The 27,540-nt window shown below is 42.6% G+C and overlaps 1 protein-coding gene across 1 annotated transcript in view; it reads right to left on the reverse strand.

The window, feature by feature from the left end:
* Znf609 (zinc finger protein 609) overlaps window positions 1-25,872 on the reverse strand; it is a 133,651-nt gene extending 107,779 nt beyond the window's left edge. The window contains exon 1 of the mRNA XM_032910414.1: window positions 25,771-25,872. The gene's annotated coding sequence lies outside the window, so the exon portion shown is untranslated. The remainder of the gene's footprint in view (window positions 1-25,770) is intronic.
* Window positions 25,873-27,540: the final 1,668 nt, after the last annotated feature.

Here is a 27,540-nt window from a genome sequence, read left to right on the forward strand (position 1 = left end):
AGCCCTGTTTTCAGTTCTTTAAGTATGTATGTATGTATGTATGTATGTATGTATGTATGTATGTATATAGTCAAAAATTACATAGAATACAAGTTCCATAAATGTAAATAATTCTTGTAAATATAAATGCTAAATTGTATAATCTGAAGAAAAATTCAATATAAATATTAAACACCTTTACCTATTAAAATGTTCTTTCCTAGAAAACTACCTAGAATGTCTGAATGTCTAGGACATAAACTAAAAAGGACATATGCCAAGGAATGATTTCTAGTGGCCCTGGTGTTCTTTCAGAACATCTCCTATCTTTGACAATAAAGGATTATGTAAGCATTATATTACTCCAACCAGGTGACTTCAGAATCCCAGCTTTCAAAACTCAGCAGGCTCCATAGTAACTTTGGTGGTACATTTCAAAATATACACTGTAAAAGTGCCAAGGAGTCTTTAATTAGCCTTGGGCACAGCAGCCAAACCATTTCCCATCTGTTCCATACAGCATCCCTGGCTTTATACAGCTAATAACCAGCTCTGACAGGTCGTTGCAGAGATGTTTAACCTTAGGAGGTAGGATAACTATCACACTGGCTGGAAATGAAGAGCAGTGACCTCTTGCCTCCACAGATGAGAGAGTGCAGAATCAGGACAGTCAACACTGTCTCAGAGCACTTACACGTGCAAGAACTTCTGTGACAATTTTCCTCACTTTTCTCTCCCCCTGTGTAACTGTACTCCAGTTCCCTATTTAGGGTCACCACCCACCAGATTCTGATGTCATTTGTTCAACCAAAACTTGTGCCATCTATGCTGTTTCTGCACATATCAGCAAGAAACTCCTGTCTGCACGACTGTGGCTAAGGGACCAAGGTCATGACAATCACCTATACCTCTCTATACCCACATAAACCAGTTACCACCAGACCCAGTTTCCTACTTGGAAGCCCAATACAGCTCCTGGCCTACCTGCCCAGTGATAAAATCATAGAGCACACATGTAATGGGTCATCATCTGCCTGTTTTGAGGATATTTGTCATAGGTCATACATATTATTCCTCTACTATAGGAATAAATCAGTCTCTTCTACAAGGACAAGACTGAAAGTGGCTCCCTGCCCTGTTGAGAAGGCAAATTGACTACTGAGACATCTTTACATGTAAGCAGAACCAGAGTGCTTCTCTTTCTACCCAAAGAGAAGCACCCTAAGGACTTCAAAAAGAGGGGGTTCTATTCCTAACCACCACAGACAATCCAGTCTAAACAGAAATAAAGCATGCAATGTTATCCTCCCCTCTTTTTAGGGCTTTAGATCAATTTTCTTGTAGGCTTTGGGCTGGACAACTGACAGTTATATTGAAGTGCACATAGTCTGCTTACAAAACTAACATCACTCACATGCAACAGTCAGGTAGTCATCTCCAAAAACAATGCTATATTCATTCTTCCTTTTTTTCTAATAGATATATAGCCATGTCTGTTCTGGTATTCACTCTGTAGAGCAGGATGGGCTTGAACTCAAATCCACCTGCCCCTGCCTCCTGAGTGCTGGGATTAAAGGCATATACTATAATCACTTCTGTTTTTTTTTCTATAGTTTTTTAAAAAGTGAATTTAGAATCAAGAGATGTGATTTCAGGGGCTGAAGAGATGGCTCAGTATAAAAGTACATATTGTTCTACCAGAAGATCCTGCGTTTAATTCCCAGCACTCACACTGGGCAGCTCATAGATACCTGTTACACTAGCTCAGAAAATCTAAAACCTTGTTCTGGTCTGGCAGGCCCTCCCACATATACATGTACACATAAGTAAAAAAAGGAATATATTTTTAAAAAGGAAATACGATTTCAGAACTTAAATTTCCACTAAAATTAAGCAAGCTTCATCATTAAATATTACTTTCTCGTATATGAAATGGAGGAATTCTAATCATGTTCTGAGAACATGAAACTAAAAATGTAAGACAACTCAAATTCTCAATGATTGAAATATTGGGCTATTTTATGGTTATCCTTCATTAGTCAACTAAGTAGCTTTTTTTCTTTTTCTTCCTTCCTTCTCCCTCCCTCTCTTCTTTTTTATTCAATTTATAAGCAGTGTCTCACTATGTATCCCTGGCTGTCCGAACACAGACCAGGTTTACCTCTGCCTCCCAGTGCTGGGAATCAAAGGCATGTGCCACTATGCCACACTTTTTGTTTTGTTTGTTTTTAAATACAAGGTCTCACTATTCAGTCCAGGCTGGCATTGAACTCAAGATGCTCCTGCTTCCTGTGCACTGAGATTATAAGAATGTGCTGCATCACCTAGCTACAGGCCATCTAAAGCATTTAAAAGAGTAAAAAAAAAAAAAAAAAAAAAAAAAAAAAAATTAAGGAAGATTTAAAACAAATCGATTTACAGATTGTACTGATAACCATCTGAGTCCTATGAAGGGAAAGAGCGGTCATCTTTTCTTCTACAGACTGGTCGAGGGCCTCCTTTTAAAGGATTCCTACCCATCTGGGGATGTAACACAGGCCTCCAGGAATGCTCGCCCAGCTGGGGATGCAACACAGGCCTCCAGGAATGCTCGCCCAGCAGGCCTGGTTCAATTCTGAACTAGGAGTGGGAGCGCACAGTTATAATCAAAACTTTGGAGGGAGAGGTAGGAAGACTAGAAGTTCAAGATCACCCTCACAAAGTAGAGGTGGACATTTTCTTCAGTGGTAAGTTGTGTATTCCTTCATATATAACCTCTAACCTACACTCCTGTAAGTAACCCTAATTAAATTCCTTGGTTCACACAAAAGGAAAAAAAGAAGACCTCAAAATAAAACAGGGACTAGGAAGAGGATCAGCAGGAGGGAAGGGGCAAGAGGTAAATGGGTGTAAATAAAATAAAACATATATGAAAATATTGTAATGAACCTATTGTTTATTTAATATATGCTAATAAAATACTGCCCCCACTTGCTATTCCTACTTTCAGATGTGGTTCAGAAAACCTTATACTATAAAGACTGACAGAAAGAGTCCATCTTGTTTCAACATCTCTTAGTCCCAGGGTAGGCAGCTCAGTGGTGAAGTGCTAACCTGTTATACATAGGGCTCTGGGTTCAATTGCCAGTACCACAAAACAAAAATCACTCAGGGTCAATGTATGAAGCTCATGGTTTAAACACATCTGGACTCTCTTCCAACCCACCCAACTATTGATCTAACGTGATAGCCTTCAGATATAAATTGTGTGAAGTTCAATATGTGTATGTGCATAGACAGCTGAAAATAAACCAACAGGATACAATCAAGTTGCTGGAAAGGAATCACATTGTATCATCTTCCCTGAATTTCAGATGCTGCCTTGAAGCCACATGGTCCTAGGTAGCCTCTGATAAGGATAGTGCAGCATGTAGATCACCCCGAGCTTACTCAGACAGAAGAGTAAGTCTCCTCTCCATCTGCAGCACTACAGGAGAACTCACTAACCAACTCAATTTCCACCCAGGGCTCTGTGAGAAAAACAATCAACTTCCCTTTGGGTCTCTTCCTTACATTACATTAATTTATTACATTAATTACTGTAACAAAGGAACTGTGTCATATCCTCAAGTAACATAGATCTCTGCTGAATATTACCAAGGGATGAAATATTAAAAAAAAAAAAAAAAAAGACTAACTGTACTGATCTGAAAAGACAGATCCAATCAACTGGGCTCACCTGACCATGTTTCACATAAGGACAGCAGAGTGAAATTGTAGTAACATTGTCTCCAAGTCTTTCTAAGCTGCAGCTCATGAATAGTTTTATGGTCCTTTCAGGCTGCTATTCCCAGACAAAGATTATGAGGCTTGACCTGTTTTATTTCACATAAGCAACTGACATTTCTACCAGGACAAAGCTACTCAACAGAGCCCAGGTATAGATCCTTGGTTATTTATCAATATCATTCTGTGTCAGCAAATGTATTTCATATAAGATGAATGGCATATTAAACCTATAAATAATTCAGCCCCAACTCTACTGAGATTCACTTTATGAATCTGACCTATATAGGAAACACTTATCAAGATCTGTAAGTAGGCCAAAAAGCAGAAGGCAAAGGTTCTCTGAAGTATTAACAACAACAAAAACCCGCCACTCCACTCCTGTGCAATTAAAGTACTATATAGCCCTTTATAGTTTATTTTCCCCAAACGGAAAATTATTACTGTTGTTGTGTATGGGAGAGCTCAGCTCAACAGTGAGAGAATACTTGTCCCACTGTACAGGGCATGGGTGAGGCCCTGGCTTCCAACTCTAACACGAGGGATGGAGGAGGACAGCATGATAGCACATGCACATAATCCACTCAGATAGCTGAAAGCAGGGGAACACAAATGTGAGGTCAGCCTGACCCTCATAGCAAGTTCAAGGGCAACTGGAATACATGGTAAGACTCTGTCACAAAACAAAACCAACATCGACCAGCTAGGGGAAGGTTATAAAACAAAGCAGGTTCCATGATTCTCAAAATGTTTAATTGCTCTTTAGTATTTTGTTAACTTTCAGGCTCATCTATTCACAATTGCTTCCAAAATAGAGCTAGTCCAAAACCCCAAAACCAGATGTTATAACCATAACCAACTCATGTAAACCCCTATGAATAGATAGCTATTCCTTGACCTACAATGTTATAGCTCAACAAAGCCATCACAAGCCGAATATGTCCCCACACCCAAAATACATTTAGCAAGCTTCATCTATAGGCTGAAGATGAAGCTTCAAAATCAGTGTACGGGGTTGGGGGATTTAGCTCAGGGCAGAGCGCTTGCCTAGGGAAGCGCAAGGCCCTGGGTTCGGGTCCCCAGCTCCGGAAAAAAAAAAAAAAAAAAAAAAAAATTCAGTGTACAACAGAGTATGACTGCCTATCACTATGACTAAGTGGCTACTGGGAGCTGCAGCCCACCCCGGAACTTTCCTGATACAGTCCAGATACATATAAATGTCAAAAATCAAACTCTGAAGAATAGCCATCTAACTTTCAAGAAAGGATCTGGAATTGGCTCCTATTAAATATGTATAATTGTTTTATGATCATAAAGTCAAAAGAATTCTAACTTAAGTAGTTAGAAATTGAAGACTGACTGTATCTACTTTAAAAAACAAACAAACAAAAAAAAAAGGGTGGTACATGCCTGTAGTCCCAGACCTCAGGAGGCAGAACAGAAGCAAGTGATCTCTGAGTTTTAGACCAACCTGGTCTACATAAGTCAGCCAAAGTTATATAGGAAGTCACTGTCTCCAAAAGAAAAACAAAAACAGAAACAGAAACAGAAACAGAAAAGATGGAATTAGAGGACAGAAGGATGGCTCAGCAGTTAAGAGTGCTTACTGCTCCTGCAGAGGCCTGGACTATTTCCCAACAACCACATAAATGGCTTCACAACTCTAGCTGTGTAACTCCAATTTCAGGGCTTCCATGGGCTCCTCGGCACACATGGTGCACATAAACTCATGCAAGCAAACACATAACTAAAATTCTTTTTTATAAAGGAAAAAGTTTTTAAGTTAGTAGACAGATGAGCTTATACTTAAGTACACAATAAATATAAAAGTTCTATCAGACTTCAGCATCCATTTGTCAGATTCGTCATGTCGGAAGGTAAACACTGACCGGGTAGAAGAATGAGAAAACACTGTAGAGTACTGGGAAAGTTCTAGATAGGAAACAGATTTGTAGTCATGTGGCTTAACAGAAGATTTTATATAAGATTTGTGCATTTAGCAGGCACGGCGGTGTTTGTCTTTATCCACGTGCTTGGGAGACATAGGAAGCAGAACTGCGTTCAAGACTAAATAGCAAAGCATTACGAACAAATGAACAAAGATAGACAGACAGATAGATAGACAAAATACATTTACAGTACTTCACTATGTAACAGAATTGTGAAGTCAATTCTCTCCTTCCACCTTTACATGGGTTCCAGGAATTGAACTCAGGTTGCCACACTTGTCCCACGGGCACCTCTACCTGCCCCTATTTAAAGCGATATATCAATGCAAAAGGAATCATGCCATCGAACATCACAACTTAGGATATTTTGAAGGGTAACAGAAAAGGAAAAAGAGAGAAAAGGATTAACCAAGGTACAGACTATGATTCAATATATGACCTCACGGTAAGATCTTAGATCTGAAAATATTAGTGAAAGAGAAATAATAAACAAAAAAGGAGATATTGATATTAAATTTTACTGGGGGGGGGACTTACATGAAACACAAAAGTGAATCAAACGGCTCAAAAAAAGATTAACTCAACATAATGATTGCTGACCAAACCAAAAACCTGTGACATGACCATCTTAGGAAGAGTCAGTAAGGTACAGGGACAATAGTACAATACAGTATTTATTATTTATAACATACAGGAAGAGATAGCACAGTGGCATGTATCTAAGTCCCAGCTTCTCAAGAGGACAAACTAGATTAACTTACTGAACCTAAGCACTTGAGACTAACCTGAGAAACATAGAGACCATGTCAAAAACAAAGAGATGGATTAAATATAATAAACATTAAATATTAGAAGAGGTTGCTTTTAGAAAGCAAGAGTTAAATAATAGATTTGATTGTGATTTTTTTCATTAAATGTTCAGCACTGTTCCTCTCTTCTTACACACACAAACACACACACACACACACACACACACACACACACATACAACCTCCCACCGTTAGATACAGCCCAGCTCTGCCTCTGAATGAGCTCAACCCTAGTTTCATTGTTTGACTTTTAAGAAAATCAAGGAACAAAACACTCTCTTTTTATTATCATTAATAAATAGACGTTTCTTTGGTATTTAGTTTATAGGACAGAATCATACATAAGCCAGGCTGATCTTAAACTCACGAGTAGCTGAAGAACACTATGAACGTCTGATCCTCCTTCCTTCACCTCCTAAGTGCTGGGATTACAACTCCAGCCACCACACCAACCTAACATTTTTAATAAAACAGTCTCCCAAACATTCCAGGATACTCTTAAAAAGCTAAGCTGAAATTTACTTAGGGACTGGAGAAATGGCTCAATGGCTAAGAGCACATACTGCTCTTTCAGAGGACCCAAGTTTGGCTTCCAGCATCCACATCAGGCAGCTCACAAGCACCTGTAACTCCAGCTCCGAGAGACTGGATAGAAGCCCCCTTCTGGTGTCTGCAGGCGCCTACACTCATGTGCACGCATCCACACACACAGACACATAACTAAAAAATAAATCTTTAAATTGAACATGGTGGCAAAGGCCTTTAATCTCAGCACTGGGGAGGCAAGCGGATCTCTGTGAGTTTGAGGCAAGCTTGGTTTACAAAGCAAGTTCCAGGATAGCCAGGGCTACACAGAGAGAACCTGTCTCAAAACACAACATAACACAACACAAAAAAATAACAAAACAAAAGGCCTGCTGTTCTTGTCAGTAGCCTGCTTCCTACTGGCTCTGCGAGGGGTTAGCTGGTCTTGACTGGCATTCTGAGACCCAAGGGAGTTCTGTGCTATAGCACATGCTGACACTCTTGGCTAGCGCCTGCCGGAGCACAGAGTTGCAACACATGAGCTCACAAGGATGGCATCCTGCTGCCACCAACAGCCCCTGAGACCCTACTTTCCCCTTTGAATTTTAATTCCTACATAGCAGATAAAGCTCCCCTGCTTTTCCCTTAGGAAGTCTGTCCACTCCAGCTTGGAAGGGGAGCAAGACAAATAGGAGAAACATCTCATAGGGTTCTAGCTCCAGTGCTAAACAAGCAAAACAAAAAAAAACAAAAACAAAAACAAAAAACCAGAAACACACACACACACACACACACACACACACACACTTTTTGTGGAAGATGGTGTGAAATGAGGCAACTGAAGAAGGTATGGCTATAAAAGGACACATGAGGGACCCTAGTGCTGTGGCATTGAACACACTATGATTTTCTACATGACAAAATGGCACAGAACCAGTCAGTCAGTCAGGCATGGTGGTAGTCACTTTTAATGCTAGTATTTAAGAGGTAAAGGTAGGAAGAGAGCAAGACGATTCTAGGCTACAGAATGAATCTGAAGTCCACTTGGACTATATGAGATGCCATTGTCTTAACAAACAAAATAATGGGCCAGCAGACGGCTCAGCGGGTGAAGGCACTTACTGCCAGACCTGACAACCTAAAAGTTCCAGACCACAAACCCACAGTGGAAGAAGAAAAACAGCTTTCACAAGTTGCCCACTTGATGTATGACCCCTTTCCACCAATAATAAAAGTTAAATATACACATAAGTACACATATATGAATGCAAGAAAATTTGGACAAACTCTAACCAGCCTATGAGAATTTCCAATATTGCAATATTGGACTACATAGTTTGGCAAGGTTCAGAAAGACAAATGCTGCATGTTTTCTCTTATATGTATATCCTACTTTTTAAAAAAAAATATGGATTTTATTTATTTAGTTCACTTTGCAGTCCAAGCTGGCCTCAAACTGACAAATCCACCTACCTCTATCTCCAAAATGCTGGAATAAAGTTAAGTACCACCATGCCTGGCCCCTAATTTTTATACAAATGTACTTACATGGGAGTGAATGTGGTTAGAGGCCATAACACTAGAAAGGGAAACAGGAGGAGGGAAGGTAGGTTTTAAGAAAGGAGGGTAGGGAGTGTGGAACATGTAGAAAGAACTCTGGCATAGAAGTATAAAGGTGGGTAGGTGGCAGGAAGATGAAGTAGACATCAATCAAAATGGAGTATGAACCAGTAGTTACCTCCAACACTGGGGAGGCAGAGGTGAATCTCTTGAGTTCAAGGCTAGCCTAGTCTACATACTATTCCAGGCTAGCCAAGGCTACATAATGAGACGCATCCCCCCAAAAAACAGGGGAAAAAGAAGTATATAGAAATTCTATGAAGAACACCTTTGATTCCAGGCACTTGGGAGGCAGAGGCAGGTGGAACTTTGAGTTCAAGGCCATCCTGGCCAATGACAGCCAGGGCTACACAGAAAAATCCTGTCACAGACAGACAAACAGACAAACAAACAAGCTATAAAGAAACCTGTTAGTTTGTGTACCAACAAAACAAAAACTAAAAACTAAAATTAAAGAAAAAAATCTATTTTTCTACTTTAAAAACCTATAATCCCAACACATGAGAAACAGAATCAGGATTAAGTGAGTTCCAGTCTTTAAAAACCCTGACCTGCAAGTGGGGAAGACAGTTAAGTGGGTAAAATCACTAGGTTTGATACCCAGAACCCAGCATTAGAAAACAAACAAACAAACAAACAAACAAACTAATAATGCTGGTATTCTCTTCTGCTCCTTCTTCCGTCATATGAGGATATAGCAGGAAAAGATCTTTTCTGAGCACAGAGTGAGCCCTCACCAGAACTATCCTGTGGTTTTACCTCAGACTTCCTAACACTGGCATGCTATCCTGGTGGGAGCCAATAATTCCTGGAGATTCCCAGATGACATCTTAACTTTGCAGGAGAGAGACTCTGAACTTCCTTTTCTTGTCTCCCTTGGCAGTGAAGCCATCTGGCTTGCTTTGTTCTCCTTCAGTTCTATCAGGTACAGCATAAGCTCTGTCAGTGTCCATTAGACCCAACTTTTAATGCAACAGAGTTGCTTGTAAAATAAAAAACAGCTGGGTGGTGGTGGTGCACACCTTTAATCCCAGCTCTCGGGAGGCAGAGGCAGGCAGATCTCTGAGTTAGAGGTCAGTCCGGTCTACAGAATGAGTTCCAGGACAGCCAGAAACAAAGAAACCAAGAGAACAACCAACCAAACAGCAACAACATAGTAGGGCCTGGTAAGAGAGCTCTAGGACCAATAGCTGTTCTTGTAAAGGACCTGTAATTCCAGTTCAAGGTGATATAATGCTATGTTCTGTCCCCCACATGCACCAGGCAGGCAAGTGGTCAACAGTCATCCATACAAACAAAACACCCATGCACATAAAAATAAACATAAAATAAAAATTAAGCTCTTTATGCATGAGCCCCCTTTCCTGAACACATATAGCTAATCACCTCTCATCAAAGAAACCTCTTTCCATCAAACGGAGACCATCACAGGAATCCACAACAGGACACAAGAAAGAGATCAACAGATTGTGGGGAGCCCAGACCCAGTGGATACATCCACACTGAAGCTCCTGTAATCTATGGCTCGAAGAACTTCATAGGAACTATGACGCCAGCTGTGAAACGCTCTCTCCTAGAAATGGCTGCAAACCCAAGACTGGAACAATGGCACTATCAATGGGCATGTTAATGTGAAAAGGGGAGATTTTTGCTTGGGCTCACTCCTAGACAAAGAACTTCAGACACTAATAACTGCTGAGAGAGAAAGAATTAGCCTCTTCTAGAGATGAGCCTCCTTACTGGTTGTTCAACAAAGTGGTCAGCCTTGTAACCACATATACACACCAACAACAGAACAGACTCAGCAGGCTGTGTGCCTGTGTCTGTGCATACACCCACACACGTCCATATGTGTAACAATAATAATCAAAGAAAAAGAAGCTATCAATTCGAGACTGTGGTGGGAAAAATGAAAGGATTCAGAGGGAGAGTAATTGGGAGAGGCTATTCTATTACTATTCATTAATATCTTTCAAAATACAGGGGAAAAAACCACTAGAAACCCAAACCAAACCCTGAAGTGGTATGCATCTGAAATTCCATCACTGCTATAGAGAGATGGGAGGTGGGAACAGGACGATCAGGAGATAGGAGACAGCTGGACACTCATGGACCAGTTAGGCTGGCGTAAAACACAACAGTAAAAACAAGAGACCGTATCTCAACAAGGTAGAAGGTGAGAACTGGCGCAAAGTTGTTTTCTAACCTTCACACATGCGGCATACACGCATCCTCATTCACACGTTCTCTCTTCTCACACAAGTTTTACAAAACTATTTTTAAATTTCTCCAACTGTAGAGTTAACACATTTTAGTTACTTAGCATTTATAAAGATAGCTACTTAAGTATAATGAATTCACTTCTGACTTGAGAGGGAATTCTGAGTCAAATATAGGATGGACACTAAGAACTGGTGATCAAACCTACAGGTTCATTCCATGGTTCAGCAAGGCTTAGTAATCTCTTTAAACAGAGAAGCTAGGAACGCACTGCAGTGGTAGGCCAGGTGCTCATTCAATTCTCAGCATGGTGAAATTGATGGTAGTGGTGGTGGTGGACGACAACGACTGGGGATGTAGTTCAGTTAGAAGAGCGACTGTCTAGTATATACCAAGCCCTAGGTTGAATCCCCAGCACTACATAAACCAAGCGTAGAAAGATATCCCAGCACTAAGGAAGTAGAGGCAGAACCAGAAGTTCAGAGTAACTGCTGATTATAAGTAATGTGAGGTGAGGCACAGCATGTGAAACCCAGTCTCTACATGAATCAACAAATAGAAACGAGCTCTGGGGTTTGGATGTGGGCAAGTATAGCAGCACAGCACACAACTGTCAGCAAGATGAGGAGGAAACAGGTTTTAAACTGTTAGGAGCTTGAGAGACTGCTCTGCGGTTAAGAACACTTACAAATCTTGTGGAAGACCTGGGTTCAATTCCCAGCACCCACATGGCAGCCCACAACCATCTGTAACTCTTGCTGCAAGGGATTTAACACCATCTTCTGACTTCCATGAGCACAAAGTACAACCAGAACAAGACGGTAACACATATTAGGCACGTCTTAGTTTTATGTAGTGGGAAAACTGTTATTTAGTTCTGATTATGTCCTAATGATGCCCAGCATTTCCCAGGCAGCACACTGACCCAGTTTTTCTAGGAATCTCTTACCAGAGCTTTCAGTTTCATTTGGGAGTTACCACTGTTAACTAGAAATTACTCATCCTGAGAAAGTGCTTGAGACTTTCTGTTATTTTTTTATTCAATTCTTGCACTCTGAGGTTCACCAATGTTTCATTTTGCTCATAATATGTAGTCCTGAAATAAAACCTCAAAGGGCTTCAAATTCTTATCTGTCTGGGGGTACATTTCTCTAATTCTAACATTTGGAAAGTGGAAGCAGGAGGACTAAGAACTCAAGGTCACACTTCTTGGTTCATTCCTCAGTGCACTAGCCCACTTCTAGTCTTGGGAGCATGTTTTCCTTCCTTAATAAGCGATCTCTATTTCTACTCCATGATTAATTTAAAAGGTGAGACCTTTTCTCTCTCGCCTCCTAATGGCTGCCAGGATTTTTACCTAACCTGTACTGCTTTTCTTTTAAATTCCAATAAAATAATCCTTGAGCTTAAGAGGTCCAAGGTCATCTTTGGCTACATAGTGAGTTTCAATAGCCCGACCTACACAAGACCCCTGTCTCATTAATTAAAAAAAAAAAAAAAAAAAAGTGTCTCAGCAGTTAGAAATGCTTGCTGTGTAAGCATGGCCTCTTTCACTGCTGTAATGCCAGCACTGAGTGACGCAGAGACAGATACTTGGGCTCATTGGCTAGGTGAAAAAAACCCAGCCAGCTTCCAGGTTCAGGGAGAAACCTCATGCCAAACAAACAGGACAGAGTGATAGAAAGCACCTATGCACACACATCACACCTTAATGTCACAGAAGAACTGTAATACTGCACTTGTTTGTACACAGTGTGCTTGAGAAGGCATCTTCCTCTATCGCTGTCCACTTACACTGGGGCAGGGACCCACGCACCCCATCCCCATCCCCATCCCCACTCCCACCCCACCCCACAGCCACAATGTTACTGGGGTTACAGACACATGTTACTGCAGTCAGCTTTTACACAGGCCCTGAGAATCTGAACTATTGGTCTTTATGTTTACATGAAAAGCACTTTACCAATGGAACCAGATCCTTAGGATTTTTAAGGGGTGGAGGGTGGGTTTCCAGTCACGATTTCTCTATGTATCCCTGGTAGTCCTGTAACTCACTGGGTAAACCAGGCTATCCTCGAACTCATCCTCGAGATCCACCTGCCTCTGCCTCCTGATTAAAGTGTTGGGATTAAAGGTGTGCACCACCACAGTTCAGCTTTCAGACCCTTAATACTTCACTTACGGATAACATTTATTGGGCTGGCAAAATGGTTCTGTTGGTAAAAATCGTGTGCCAATCCTGGAACTACATTCAAGTAGAGAGAACTAACTCCACGAAGTTGTCCTCTGACCACATGCCACGCGAAATACATGCCACATACAAACAGGATGAAAGCAAAAGAAAACAGAAATAACAAATGCATCTATTCAAATGCTCAATAAGACTGAAGGCATTACCTAAATGCTTTTATATAGGGCTTATCATCAAGATGATGTTTGGAGGTAAACAGCATGGTACAATGGAAAAAGGAAAAGGTAAAGAATCACAGACTGTTGAGGTAGGTAAAGGCGCTTGCTGCCAAGCCTAACAACCTGAGTTTGAACCCTAAGCCCCACACGCTGTTCTCTGACCTTGGTGGATCTACCACAGCATGACTATATGTATGTACATATGCATCATGTAATAACCAAGGACAAACACAGATAGACATCTGTTATTACTTATCCTAGCAGCTCTACCTGTGTATGTGTAGGCATGTGCATGTTGAGGTCAGATAACAACTGGTGCTCTCCTTCACCATATGGGTTTTAAGACCTGAACCCAGGTCGTCAGGTGCCTTTATCTCCTCAAGTCAAGTCATCTGCTCTTTTTTTTTTTTTTTTTTTAGACAGGGTCTCGCTTTGCCTGGCCTTCACCTTTCAGCAATCCTGACTCAGTTGTGTTGGGACTGCAGGTGCATGACACCATGCCCACTTTGCTGCCTTCCCATTTTTATCAGTGCTGTTGTTTGTTGAGAGGATTTCACTATATAACCTAGACTGGCTTTCTGCTTGAAATCCTAATGCCTCAGCCTGCTAAAAAAATATAGCCAGGTGGCGGCAGCACAACACCTTTAATCCCAATATTCAGGAGGTAGAGGCAGGAGGATCTCTGAGTTCAATGCTAGCCTCATCTACCAAGTAGTTCCTGGACTGCAAGGGGTGTATGAAGAAACCCTGTCTTGAAATATGAAATCAAATAAACAGAAACCTTCATTATATAAAGAGAAATTTCAAATTTGTCTTTCTAGTTTTGCTTGATTTTTATGCTGCACCCGATCTGTTTTTCTGTGACTTTTCAAGACACTCCTTTTCCCTCCCATACTCTCTAAACTATTGAGAGTAACCATCTGTTTTGTATGTCCTGTCTTAGGGTTTTACTGCTGTGAACAGGCACCAAGACCACGGCAACATTTAATTGGGTCTGGCTTACAGGTTCCAAGGTTCAGTTAATTATTATGATAATCATGATGTCAGTTATTAATCATGATAAAGGTGAGAGCATGGCAGCATCCAGGCAGGTATGGCACAGGAGGAGCTGAGAACTACATCCTGATCTGAGTGCTACCAGGAGAAGACTGGCATCCTCAGGCAGCTAGGAGGAAGTTCTCTTTGCCCACCCCCACAGTGACACACTTCCTCCAACCAGGCCACATATCCTAATAGTGTCACTCCCTGGGCCAAGCACATTCAAACCATCACAGGTCCCTTTAATCCTTTGCTTTAACATTAACTTCAAATATTGATATTTCTTTTGGGGGCAGGACTGTGTGGTTGAGATAGGTTTGGGATAGCTCTGTGTGTCCAGGAACTATGTAGATCAGGCTAGCCACAAACCCTCAAATTCATAAAGATCCACCTGCTTCTGCCTCCCAAGTAGTGGTATTAAAGCCATGTGACTCCACACCCAACTGTAGCTTTTATCTCCTATATTCAGTATATTTCTATCTAGCTCTGGATTACCTGGAACTACCACTTACACATTCTGAAAATGTGTGGCTCCTTCAGGTATCAAATACAAAAGACCCTCAAAGAAAGGCAATGGGAAGTCTGCCTAGACACTCGCCATTAGAGTCTACAGACTGCCTAAAAGTAACAGATTTTCCTTAGCATGGATGTGAATTTCAGAACTTGAGGGGTGGTGAGTGGGTAGAGAGATGGCTCAGAGGTTAAGAGCACTGGCTGCTCTTCCAGAGGACCTGGGTTCAATTCCAGAATCCACATGGCAGCTCACACCTGCCTGCAACTCTTCCAGTTTTAGGCTGATCTGACATCCTCACACAAACATATATGAGGCAAAACACCAATGCACATATAAATATAAACATTGAAAGAAAAGAAAAAAAAAAAGAACTTTTAGGGCCTGGGATTGGGATTGCAACCAATTGGGTGCAACATAAAAATCAAGCAAAACTAGAAAGACAAATTTGAAATTTCTCTCTATATAATAAAGGTTTCTGTTTATTTGATTTCTTATTTCAAGACAGGGTTTCTCTGTATAGCCCTGGCAGTACAGGAACTTGAGGTAAGGTGCTGGCCTGACACACAAAATGCATTGTGTTTGATCCCAAAAACAAAAACAACACAAAAAACATTTTAATGTTATGTGTCATAAAGAGTCTATTTTGGTATAACGACTAATAGGTCCTCTTGTACACTACAACTGTATAATCTGGTAGTATACACAGTTAAAAACAGAGCAGACAGGTCCTAACACTGCCTTGCACCTCACCTACAGTGGTGGTTTGAATAAAAATGGCCCCCATAGGTTCATATATTTGAATGCTTAGTCACAGGGAATGGAACTGTTGGAAAGGATTAGAAGGAGTAGTAAGTATGGACTTGTTGGAGTAGGTGTGGCTTTACTGGAGAAAGTGTGTCACTGGGGAGTAGGCTTTGAGGTTTCAAAAGCCTATAGCTGGTACAATCTGTCTCTCTGCCTGTGGTTCAGAAAATAGATCTCTACCTATCATCATCACCATGGCCTGCAAGCCATCATGATACTGCACTAAGCCGCTGAAGCTGTTAAGAACCCAGTTAAGTTCGTTCTCTTATAAGAGCCATGGTGTGTCTTCAACAGCAGAAGAGTGACTAAAACAGCTACTTTCAATGTCATAAAATAGAACCGAGAGGCTATGATGAGATGTCTACAAATTGCACCAACACAAACCAAGGACAAAAATATGATATTCTAGCTTTTATTATTAGTTAGAAACATTAGCTTTCCAGAAGTTACTAAAACAGTGGTCTTTCCTTTCCTATGAGTTTCATGTGTTAAAAAAAAGGGGGGGGGGTGATGGGTCCTGGCAGTGGTAGCACATGCCTTTAATTCCAGCACTTGGGAGGCAGAGGCAGGAGGATCTCTGTGAGTTTGAGGCCAGCCTGGTCTAATTGAGTTCCAGGACAGCCAAGAAACCCTATTCAGGGGAAAAAAAGAAAAAAAGGAAAAAGGAAAAAGAAAAAGGCAACGGTGTAATAGGAAAAATAATTAACTACAAAGGCTAGAAAGTCAAGGGTAGAAATCAAAAGTGCACGCACGCACACACACACACCACAGTACCTGGACTTTACTCGCAAACTGCTCAATTAGGTAGTGACCCTACTACGGCATAGCCTACATGTTGAGAAAACAAAAACCCCAACCTTCACTTTTTAAAAGTAGGCAGTTTGTTTTGGTTTTTTTGGTTGTTGTTATAAATTACTTTGTGCATATGTGTATAGAGCGTGCACACGCATGCATGCACATGCTCACAAGTATGCATCACAGTTCTTGTGAAGAGCTTGGTAGGAGTTGGTTCTCTCCTTCCACCACCTGAGTACTGGGCACTGAACTCAGGCTATCCTGTACCTTTACCCCTGAGCTGCTGCACCAGTTTGTGATGTAGGGCCTCACTACGCAACTCAAGCTGGCCTAGAACCCACCAGGTAGTCAAAGCTGACTTCTAATTCATGACCCACTCGCCTCCACCTCCCAAGTGCTAGGACTATAGGCATGGCCATGTTGCTGAGCCATGGTCTTAGATTAAAGAGCTAAGTCCAACCTGCTGAAGCCTTACTAGAAAGAAGGACAGTCAAATTTTTGGCCTTTTCTTCTTGAGAAAGGAGAAAATCTAGAGACCTAACTCACCCATGACTCCAGACACCCAAGGCCTAGCCAGCAGAAATGCAAATCCCATTCTTCAGGGAGCTGCTTCTAACCCTGGTGTCTTCCAGACGACTGGGTACAACTGTCACTGTGACTGACTTCCAAGAATGCCAGCCAGCAGAAAAGACTTAACAAGTAGCTATTTCCCTTCAGAGTCAGCTGGACGCTGGAACAACTGCAGACATTGCCTCTTCCTCTCTGCTGGGCAGAAAATCAGCCACCAATCTGAGGAGTCTATAACGATCCAGGAACACCAACGCCAACCAATCTCATTGAAAGCTGCTAACCTCCCACTTGATCCCATTTCCAGCCTCTTCACCCCAGTCTGCTTCCCCCACATTATTCCTCCACCTTTTAATACTATATAATTGCTTACTGTGCTTATTCTTTTAGAAGACACAACCTGCTAGACGCAGTGCCTCAAGCCTGTAATCCCAGCACTGCGGAAGGCCAGGCAGGAGGAAGGCTTCAAAGCCAGCCTGGGCTCAGAGAAAAACCTCTCCACTCACAAAGATAATCCACAGTGTCTGGTTTTGACGTGGTCTGTCTTATTCACAGACAGCTCGTAAGAAGCTGAACAGTATCTCACATACGGTAGGAATCCAATAGAATGAGACGAACCCCTAAGAAGGTCAGCAAGACCTAGAGTACCCAGTACTATTTCTCTAGCAGAACCAGGCTGCTCATGTGAGTAGCTCACCTCCTCCAAGTTAGGGTGCACGGAGCCAGCAATGTCACAACAGTAAGATGACAACGCCTGCTCTTGAATCAGAAGTGTTTCTTAAGCCATTCAGTCTGCCTTGTTCCTACTTTATTCATTTTTGGGTAAAATGTGTTGAATGGAATTTGTTTTACTATAAAAGAGGTTTGAAAAAAAAATCACAGGAAGTTGCTTCTTTTTTAAAGTCTAAGTCTAATTCAATTCAGCAAACAATTATGCATAATTATATTCAAAGCATTGGGCTAGGAATTACAGGGGGACAAAAGAACAGAGAAGACAGAGCTGTCTTACAGAACTTAGAATGAGACAGGAAAAAGATACATCCACAAATAATTATCCTTTAAGGCAGTGTATGATAAAGTGATAAAGTGCTGTAACAGAGATCTTAGCCATCCCCCGCCCCCAAAAACCTAGAGAGACATAGAGAAAAATGAGATCAGTTCTGGAGATAGGAGAATGAGTAAAAATGTAGGTAAAAGGCTTCCAGAAGGGCACTAAGCATTGTACTAGTTTAAAGGAAGGTATGGACTGGGGATGTGAATGTCTTGGAAGCACAAAAGAGCATTCCAATAGGAAAGAAAAACGAACTGAAAGACACAGGGTAAGTTATCGGGATGGCCGTAGAAAGCTATGGATAGACGGAAACATAAAATAAAGCCAAGGAAGGCCAGATTTGATCAAGACAAAAAGATCTGCAATAAGCCAAGAAGCAAGTGAGAATGGTATACTGGCTAAAGGCTCTTCCCCATAGGCTGGCAACTGTTCACGTCTTAAAACCTACAAACAGTAGAGGGTAGAATAAAAGTGACTTCCACATGTGTACCACGGCACCCACCCACGCATAAAAATCTCTCTCTCTCTCTCTCTCACACACACACACACACACACACACACACACACACGAGATTTAAAAATGATTTAAACAATTCACTTATTTATCTTGGTTTTTTAAGACTGGGTTTCTCTGTGTAGCCCTAGCTATCCTGGAACTCACTCTGTAGACCAGGAAAACACTGAACTTAGACATCTACCTGCCTCTGGCCACCCCCGACAAAGTACTAGGATTAAAGGTTGTGTGCCACCACTGCCCAGCAAATAGTTTTAAATATTACCCTACATTAGTAGGTTGGATTTATTTATATTTTTTTAAAGTAAGGGCAAAAAATGTTCCAAATTACTATTTTAAAAATCTATGCTAGGTCAGGTTTGATGGCACAGACCTTTAGTGAATCCCAGCACTCAGGAGACAGACAGGCAGATCCCTTTGAGTTTGAGCAGTGTGGTCCAGGCCAGTCAAGTCTACATACTGGCATTCTGACTATAAATAAATCAGTGAGACTGAGGGCTGGGGAACTGGTGAGGTGGTTAGGAGCACAGATCAATAGGACCTTGATTTAATTCCCAGCACCCACATGGTGACTCACAGCCATCTATAATTCCAGTTGCAGGTGATCTAATGCCCTCTTCTGACCTTTGTGGGCATCGAGTATGCATGAAGTGCTTAGACATGTATGCAAGCAAAGCATTCACATACATAAAATAAAAATAGTTAAAACGTAAAGAAACAAAATAACCCACCTCCCCAGAAGTCCATGTTGGGTTTCTTTGTTACTTATTCTAAAACCAAGTGATTTTCTTTTAAAAGCATTTAAATTCATAATTACATATTCGTTAGTTGACTATCTGCTCATTAGACTACATGTCCTAGTAGAACAGGGACCATGCCTGGCCTAGCACAATAATTAATTATAATATGGCAGCAACATGTAGTACAGAACAAAGAAAGAACATGCCATGAGATTACTGCACAAATGTACAGAAGAGAAAACCTGAGCTAGGTCAGCTAAGAAAAGAAGTGAGATAAACAGGGCAAGAGAGATGGGTCAGAGCTTAAGAAAGAGCACAAAGTACACAAACTACTCTTCCAGAGGAGCTGGCTTTGATCCCCAACTCCAGTCCCCAGGGATTGAATGCCCTCTCTTGACTTCCATGGACATGACATTAAAAAAAAAAAAAAAAAAAAGGAAGAAAGTCAAGTAAATGAAAAGCAGGCTCTTCAGTAACTGGCCAGATGAGGTGCTAAGTCAACAGTCGTGAATTACAGAAATCGGAAGAACAGTAAGAGGACGCAAGCTTCAGCAAGTTTGAACTGAAAGCACATATTAAAGCTCTAAAAACAAACCTTGTACTAGACTGAAGGTAAGCATTTGAATTTCACACCAAACTTCAGGATTTGTAACTGAAGCTTACAAGGTTTATTCATAGCCAATCAGTGTAGAGAGAATCTCTTATAAGCATCATCTGTCAATGAAAAGGCTTATGGCTAATGGCTGAGGCAGGAAACAGGAGGTATGACATTGGTAGGGAGAGGATTCTGGGAAATAGTGATAGAATTAAGGGAGACACTAAGATGTGAAGGAAGAAGTGGGTCAGTACTGAAGGAGAGGTAACTAACCATGCAGAAGACATAGAACAGTATGAATGGGTTAAGTAAGTTACGAACTAGTCAGGGAATAAGCCAAAGTTTATGGTCTAGGCATTTAATAATTAATAATTAATCGCAGAGTTATCATTACAGGAGCAGAAGCTGGGAGGATTAATTTTTTTATAAACCAGCAGAGAGTGCCACTTAGAAACATTGCTAGGAATAGTGCTGACATCACACCAAAAACCTGTAAGCTATATATTAACAGGGCAAATACAGGTAATGGTAAGCAATGTGGTACCACGCATCCAATGTACCCTAACTAACAGTGTAACCCTAAGAGAGATCTGGATTCCAGGCTGTGATCTGATTCCAAAGGTTGTGTGGTACCTACTACCCTGGCCATTTGCTAACTGGATTCCCTATACTCCACATGACATGTAAACAACAATGCGGCTATCCACAGGTACTGGAGAGATGGCTCAGGGGAGCTGCCAAGCCTAGCAACATGAGTCCACTCTCTGGTACCAATATGGTGGAAGGAGAGAATTAATACCATAGAGCATAATAAGGCAATTTCAGAACTTGCCTAGTATCAGACAGCTCTCACCTCCAAGGAAAAATCACACAAGAGAAAAAACCCAAGGTTTGCCCTGAGTGCTGGACTAGATATGATGTAATGGGTATTTGCCATTTCCGATTTCTGAACTCTGACCCAAGAACAAACCGCAAGAGAAGCATGAAAAACTCAACTCTTTTGGATCTAGATGTGTCTCATTCATTGAACTGGCTGCTCACAGCCCAACCACTACTGTTAGAGCAAGGGAGGGGGAGGGGAGGACATTGAGGTGAGAAGGAGGGAGGGGGAGGGTCTGGGTTGTGACTACAGGAGGACAGTAATTAGTGTTCTACTCTGCTGGAGAAGTTTTCAGGGCAAAGAGTCAGGATGGGCGATGAATAAGGGAGGGGGGGCAGCACAAGGAGGTGCCACAGAGTGACAGGAGAGGTCCTGCAGGTTTATGAACAATTCAAACAAAACAAACCCATGACAGTGCTTGCCTCTCCAAGTCTACAACCTAAATTCAATCCCAAGAAGCCACAGGAAGGAAGGAGAGATGGGGACACACACACACACACACACACACACACACACACACACACACACACACAAATAAATACATACACATATACATACAAACATAAATACACACACATACAAATTAGAACCTTCACTCTACTGGGTCTACTGAGCTCAGAGAAAGACATCTGAACTTTAGAACAGTTGATATAGTTTCTTTCCTTTTGATACTCTGTGAATTCAATTCCTATGACTTCTCTTGGCTATACCCATTCCTGGGTATGGGTACATGATAAGAGAAGGACCATGGGTATAGAATATTATTACAAAACAAACATTAAGTTACTTGTTCATAATTTTAGCCTGGGGCCAAGAGTGGTGGTATTTGTCTTGTAATGCCAGCCCAGGTTACACAGGAAGACACCATCTCAGAAAGAGATGAGAGAGCAAACTGCCTCAATGAACATGGAGATGGAAAAATCATGCTAACTGAAGACGGTAACAGCAATCTAAAAGAAAAATCTATGAATTTTCAGAAATCCTCAAAATATATTGTTCCAAATCACAGGAAATGCAGTAGTTGCTTTTATTTTATTGTTTTTAAAATAAATATTTAATAGAAATAGCTCTTTAACATCATTTGGCCCTTTGGTGATAATTTGGTTTTAATAAGTAACATTAGGAAGATCAAGAAAAAGTTATAAAGGCATGGAGGGGGCTGCAAACTGAAGAAATGCAAACTTCGTGGAGGAAATGATATCTGTAAAATAGAAGCATGCAAATTTTTTGCATAAGGAGCTTCAGGTGACCTAGCAGAGCAAAGTCAGTTGGACCCTTTGCAAACAACCATCTGGGGATCCTCCCAGTGAGCTGTTTCACCATCGAGAAAGCAAAGCATTTTCTGTTTCCCATTTCCTTCTAATAAGCAAGTCCTAGAAGCACTGAATTACCACTATTTCCTTCCCTTTCATGGGGCAGAAAGCCAGAACTTCCAGAAGTACAATAGGGCCACATAGGGCCATGACTAAGGCATGCTATCAGAAAAGAATCTTTTTTCTCTATTCCATTACCAGCTCACTCACAAATCAACAATAGGCATTAAGAAACGTGAAACAAAGTGCAATTTCACACATGTGAGCGGAGCCTACGCCACACAGGACTGAGTATTTTCTTGTCAGTGTGGCATGTGATTCTTCAGCCACCTGCTCAATAACCCTCTTCAGCTGCACAGCTGCTGCTGACGCCACACGCCTTGCTAGGCAGGTGCTTCGGTGAATTACCTGTTCCCTAGTGAAAAGAGTCCTTCACTGACACTGAGTGGACCCAGAGCCTGCCAATCAGCACCTCCCATCTTCCCTCTGCCTGTCACAGCCAACTTCTACCAGAGAGGCGATATGAAGGTGCTACTTAACATACTGTGAGTTTGTGTTCTGTTCATTTTTCATTGCAATGTTGCTCTTTTTATTTTTAAAGAAGAAAACTGTTTTTAAAAAGTAAAGTAGATGTGAGAATTAAGCCGCTGAAAAGAAAACTTGCCACACAACCACAGGCTATCTTATCTCCATGCCTGGCCAGAGTCCCATCCACGCTGGTTTTCCACAATGAAAATAATAATTGCTAAGCTGCCTTTGGAGCAGTGGAAATATTAAGATGCCTGGCAAAGAAGTAGAGAGAGGAAGTGAGAGGCAACTACTGGAGAACAAATATCCCTTATGTTTGTATCCTCCATGCCTGAGCTCAAACTCAAGTGTTGATAGTCAGATAAATAAGGAGTGGCACTTCCACTTAACAGAGCAATCAGTAACCCCTCAACAAATTATCCTGTTCCAGGCATTTAGCTGCTAAATGCTAACTATAACATACTAGTACAGGAGCCATATCCACACACACAACAATCATAAGCACTAATGTGTCTAGCTATAAAGACTTCACATAAGGAAATATTCCTACCAAGAAGGTGGAGGTGAAGAATTCAAAGTGACTTCTGAAACATAGTCACTCAAAATGCTATCTAAGGGATGGCCACACTCAAAGGTCCAATTCTGAGACTACTAAATCTAATCAAGGCAAACTTAATGAGAGGGTCTGCCTTCACTGGCAACACTCAAGAAAACACACTAACAGCCTAAGAAGAAAAAAGCCTTAAATTCAGTTTCACTGGGGCATGCTAAGAAGCCTGGGACATACAGTCTAGGGCAGACAATACTTTAGTAAGCCTTAAAGACAGTTCTACTATAAAAAAAAATTAAGTGTCTAAACAACCTGTTCTCTACTATCAAAGTCCCACCATCTAAACGTAAAGAAACTCAATGATATAAAAGGAAAATGGTGGGAGAGACCACAATTAGCACTTATTGTCTTGAAAGACCTTTACTGAAAACCAAAGGCCAAAGTGCCCGTTCAGTGATAAACTACAGAAAATGGTTAGATAGCTATTTTATCCACTGTCTACTGAAGACAATCCCCTGTGTATATGTAATTGTTACATATTTGCAGTAATCGATTATATATATGTAACTGAGAGAGACAGAGCGAGACAGAGACAGAGGCAGACTTAATGGTACCAAAACACTGCTTGGAGACTTTCATGACACCGTCAAGGATATGATTCTTCCTATCCTTCTCTAATACTAGATCCAAACGATTTTTAGCAGTTCTGCTCTGTGGCTAATTTCTCTCCACAATACCTGAGAATCATCTTCTCTCCTTAAGTATTGTATTATAAAGGGAAAGTTTTGTTTTCAAAGCTTGTCTTGGGCAAATTAAAGCGGCTTTTTTTTGTTATGCAATTATTCACCAGGAAGTCACCATTTAAAAAGGTATCTGTGTGCAGGGCAGAGGTGCATTCCTGTAATTGCTAGCACTAAGCAGGCTGAAGCAGAAGGATTTTGAGTTAGAGACCAGTCTGGGCAACTAGTTAGTCCCTATTGGGGGAGGGGCACTGGTTTTGACTCCCCTATCTTACTCATATACTGGTCTTTAGTGGTTTTCCTAAGAGAACAAACAAAAATAACTGCAGGAGAGTCCCATTTCTATACAAAAAACATTTAAATACGATGTTTTATATAAGTACAGAACCCTCTTCTTGCAGTCACCTTCCTCAAAGGTCTGCCACAAAGCATGAGGGTGGCGTGTCCCAGACGCTATTCCTCCACAACTTAGTTACAGGCTAACCAAAGAGGCAGGCACAACATGGCTGGCATCCTCTATTCTTCTGAAAAATGTGTGCCAGTGAGCCCTGCATTGTTCCTCACTCAAAAAGAAGAGCCTTTCTGTCTGGCCTCCTCCAATGGCAAGCCCCAGTCTGGAAAAGGAAGAAAATGGCACTGAGGAGCCTGGGAGATGGAGCATATCCAAAGCTCTCAGACAAGACTTGAACCTATGACCTTCACTGTGTACACAATAGGCGGGTGAGAAGGACCGGTTTATCTCTGCTGCAACAGTTCTCAGCCCTGGGGTAGCACTCCCGATAAAATGACACGACTATTGTGTAGCAGCAGAACAGTCATCTCTCACAACAGCCTAAACCAGCACTCCCTCCCCCAAGACAAAGCAGCAGGGGTGAAATTAACTCAAGGCTGCAGTGCAAAGCCTAATACAGAAAAGAGAGGCCTGTGGGGGCTTAGGGACTCTCCTCAACCCCTGGGGCTCTAGACACATGGCTGGAAACAGACAGGCTTTCTCCCCCATCTTTCCCACTCTCGTTTAGGTAGGAAGCGGTTTCTGAGAGAATTTAATCATCTGTGATTTGTTCAGAAATATTCCCCCTGAAGGGCTCTGCTCTCTCCACCCTGTGTGAGCCTAATTCCTAGAAGCCGAAATGACTGTTTGCCGCTGCCTGTTTCACAAACACACATTAATTGGTCAGATGTGTCTCCTCCTCCTCAGCCCCAGAGGGAGGAAGGAGAATGTGAGCAAAGCACAGAGATGATCCAACCGTAATTACACATAAAGGGAAAAGAGGGCAGCATGGGTTTTCCAAACAGGACAGGGTCTCAAACCCTCCCGGGGATACAGGGACAGCAGTTTAAAGTCCAGGCCTAGGGATCCCTCCATCTTGAAGAAAAGGACAGGAGTAAATGTGACCTAAGACTGGGAAGGCGCACACACCCACAACCTACTGACTGCACGCTCCCAGCCACCTTGCTCCCCTTCCCGGGCCGCGCACACGTCCTGCTTTCAACCCTCCGCTCCCGACGCTCCCCCGAGTCCCTAACGAGCCCCAGTCGCCCCGGGGCCCCCTCAGCGGAGCCTCAGAAAACTCTCTGGCCTGCCCCTACCACCTGGCCAGACCAGAGACTATCCTGGGTACCGCCGCCCTCAGCCCGAACCGCCCGGGCCACGCTTTGAACTTCACCTCAGGCCCCCTCCCCCACCCACGCAACGACCCCGCTTTCCCCGCACACACCTTCCCCTCGCTCCGCCCCGGCCCCCCCAACCCCCACTTCCTCCGCCGGCGCCCTGCCCTGGCGCCCTCCGCGCCCTCGGCGCCAGGCCTCCCTCGGCGTCGCCTCCCCCCCTCCCAGCCCCGGCTCCACACAAAGCTTAGACTCACCGCGCGGCCGGTCCCGGGAGCCGCCACCTCCGCCCGCCCGGGGCCCCGGGCCGCAGAGCCACCACTGCTACGCGCCCTGGCCGCCATCTGGGCCGCGGCCCCTCCCCCCCCCGCCCCGGCTCTCCGCCCTCCCGCGCCGCTCCGCCCCCGCCTGGCCGGGGCCGCTGTGTCCGGGGCTGCGGGTCTCTCAGCCGCCGCTGCCGCCGCTGCCGCCGCCGCCGCCGCCGCCGCGATCCGGGACAACCAGGGCAGCCTGGAAGACCCGGACACTGGATTCTCGTGCTCTCGGATCCGGATTCCGTGCGCTGTGGAGTCTGGAGCGGGCGAGTGCGCGAGGAAACCCGGAACCTGGATGTAGGAGCTAAGTCCTGGGTCTCTAAATGCGCTGTTGCTGCGAGCCCTGAGAAAAGAATGCTGGAAAACCTGGCGGGCGGGTTGAAACTAAGATAAGCTCAGAAGCCAGGGCTGGACAGTTTGAACCCAGTGCTCTCTCCTCGAGCAAAGATTTCTGGCTGGATAAGACTTCTCACCGAAAAGTCTCTGGAGAAGCGTTAGATCTTAAATGCAGATGTTTTTTCACCGTGGAAAGAGGAGAGACCATGGGATCTGAACATGAACAGATCTACGAAGAACAGAAGACAAGTGCACAGCTCTTGATGGTCTCATCCATTTTGCCGCTTAGTTCGGCAAACTATTTTAAGAAAAGAATTTAGGGTGGGGGTTGGGGGGGACGGGACACGTGTCGTGGCGCACGTATGCAGGTCAGGCGACAATTTTCGAGAGTCGCTTCTTTCCCCCTTCCATTTGGTTTTAGGGATCAAACTTAGGTCCTTTGACTTGGCAGCGCGCAACTTTACCTACTGAGCCATCTCACTGGCCCGCAAACTCCTTTTTTATTTGTCTTAAGTCTTTTGATTACCGTTTGTTTTCCTCTACAGAGTACCGGTTTCTAGAGCCTTCTGTGTCCCTTTTCACCTCACCATCTAGTATCACTAAATCCTACTGCTTTTTATCTTGAGCCCTTTTCTGCACTCCATCCCACCATCCCATCACTATAGATTGTGGCTTTTAAACCTGTTATCCATCTTCAGATTGCTCAGCACACCATCTCCTACACAGTAGACATTCTGTTCATGTGTAATTGAGCCCTCCCACCAGTTGCTTATGAAACAGCTTCATGACCTAAGATTTCCACCTCCTACCACAGCAAACCAGTGTTTATCTTAATTCTCTAGAACCCCCATCATGCTCTTCCTGTGTCCTTAACATTTTATTGGGCTATGCAGTTACCTTTATTTTCTTATTCTAAGGGCATTCTTTACTGGTGCCATTCTAAATAGCATGTGACTTATGTGAATCATAAGGTCCCTTCACTCTCCCTTGCTATCTCCACAAAAAGAAAAGGAGGGTGGGAGGGCTGACAGCTTAAAGATGAACACTAAGCCCGTCTAGTCTAGGAAAAAGTAATAATACCCTTTTAGTCAATAGTCACACTGTTCTTGGGTAGTAAAGGGACAGAACTGACTCGGGGACAGCCAACTTTCCAACCTATATGCTATATTACAAAATGAGGGTTTACTTAACAGAGAGGAAAAACAGGGTTGAGTGTTCTATATTTCTGTGATTTAATTAAGTGTTAAACATTGTAGAAATAGACTAAAACAATTGGGGGACAAGTAAACAGTTCTACTTAGCTTTTAATCAGTTAGCTGACTCTGACTAAAGACAAGGATCTAATGCATAAGACAGTAAGAGAATCTCAGGTTTTGA

Source organism: Rattus rattus, chromosome 8 (genome assembly GCF_011064425.1).
Source record: "Rattus rattus isolate New Zealand chromosome 8, Rrattus_CSIRO_v1, whole genome shotgun sequence".
NCBI lineage: Eukaryota > Metazoa > Chordata > Mammalia > Rodentia > Muridae > Rattus > Rattus rattus.